A 1,889-nucleotide genomic window follows, 5' to 3' on the forward strand; every position below is an offset into this window, starting at 1 on the left:
ACCCTTAAGAAGCCCCATTATATACGCTATCTTAGATTTATCAGTAACGTAGGTTAACGGTTGCTCAGTTGTTCAAAGACTAATGTACACTGAATAACGAAAGCCCTACACGTACCTAGGTCTCCCGCATAGCGCTCTGGTGCTGGGACATGTGGCTCTCTGGGAAGATGAGTGAGTTGAGTTACCGGAGGCACAGGAGCAACGGGGCTAGGCTGGTCTGCCAGAGTTGAAGGAGAGAGTTGTGAGAAGACATGAGCTCCAATCCGGGCTACATCAACTGAAAGGTTCCTTAATGTTTCCATAATGTCACGAAGAGTCTGGTCATACTGACCCACGAGGGCACCTTGATTGGCAATTGCATGGCGGAGGCTGTCCGTGTCTGCTGGGTCCATATTAGCCAGATCGTTCTGTTACGACCAGTGAATTTAGGATCCAGATGCAGGACACATAAACAGAGGGGTTGATTGGTAATGAGGTTTATTGTGGCAAATGGAGATGAAGATGGGTTGAAGATTCTGGAAGTTAGCAGAGTGAAGGGGACGAAGGCTGACCAGACCAGAGTAGGGGTGTGAGTGTGGCTGAGCAGTTTTGAGTCCAGACACCAGGTTGAGGCAGATGGCTGAGCAGGAAGGCAGGTGGGTGAATGGTGATCCTGAAGCAGGATCAGAAGGAAAAACAGGGTGAGACTCAAAAACCAAAACAAGCACAAAAGATTAATTTCAAAGGTTTTTTCAAAATCTTAATTTAGCCTGAGCCAGTCTACCGCAGTAGTTGATACAACGATCTGGCGATGAGTGGATGGAGAGCCGGGGTATATATACTGCTGAGTTGATGAGGAGATGGAGAGCTTGTGTGCAGGTGAGAGCAGGTGAAAGGAATGAACCTCAATCAGGAAGGAGCCAGAGTGAGAGAGCCATGACAGCACAAGCGTCAGACAAAACTGTCCTTGTCTCGAGCTGCAATCACCTGTGTCCTGCATTGTTGTGTTAGCATGCTAATGTTAGCGCTCTTTAGTTAGCTCATAGCTTCACATTTCATGTAAATTAACACAGAATGAGCGTGATCTAAAAACTCTTACTAACATCCAAATAATCAGTGAGTATGTTCTTCTTCTTCTCTCTAGTCCTTGACTAAAACAGCTTTTATACACAAGGGGAGGAGCCATGTTTACAGCCTGGTTCAAAAAAACAAATTTATCATGAATCGCTGTTGGCTTCAAAAGAGCCGAAAGAACGTGCTGACACGGAAATCCAGATTCCTTCCATACCTCAAACGCTTTGTTCAAATACTCCAATCAATCCGTCACGGCCGTTTGCATTGACGCCCTCACGCTCTTCAAACTACTTATAATAAAATTACAACCTCTCGGAGTTACAGAATTAATCAGCCGAATGAGATTAATTAGTGGTGATAGCTCATGTCTCGATCGACACACACTGTACAGGAGGTGAATGTTTTGATGACTCATCAGTTTTGATTTGATGAAGGATAAGAGTTATTCACAATAAGGCAGAGCTGCAGTCTTACACACTTCTCTGCGCCTCCCTTAGATCTGTCTCCCAGTCACTATAGCTGTAATTCTGAATCGAACTGTAGTTATACTATAGGTACTGTGTCTGTCCCCCGGCCCAGACCCGTTTTTATAAGTCATCCAAACGGCGTAAATCGTCAAAATCTCATTAGAATCAAAACTACAAATACGATTTTGCTAAAAAATCAGAAAATTCACTGCGGACTTTTGAACATTAGGTCCTTAGCATCCAAGTCTCTTTTAGTGAATGATCTGATATCAGATCAGCATATTGATTTACTTTTTTTGACTGAAACCTGGCTGTGTCGAGATGAATATGTTAGTTTGAATGAATCCACTCCTCCCAGTCATTTTTGTA

The 1,889-nt window shown here is 43.8% G+C and overlaps 1 long non-coding RNA gene across 1 annotated transcript; it reads right to left on the reverse strand.

Moving 5' to 3' along the window:
• Positions 1–460: 460 nt before the first annotated feature.
• LOC132981551 (uncharacterized) lies at positions 461–918 on the reverse strand. Its single transcript, XR_009674603.1, has 2 exons — positions 764–918; positions 461–652 (listed from the first exon to the last, which is right to left on the reverse strand). It is a non-coding gene; the product is annotated as an uncharacterized LOC132981551 (long non-coding RNA).
• Between the last annotated feature and the right edge of the window lie 971 nt (positions 919–1,889).

The sequence above is a fragment of the Labrus mixtus genome, chromosome 10 (genome assembly GCF_963584025.1).
Source record: "Labrus mixtus chromosome 10, fLabMix1.1, whole genome shotgun sequence".
NCBI lineage: Eukaryota > Metazoa > Chordata > Actinopteri > Labriformes > Labridae > Labrus > Labrus mixtus.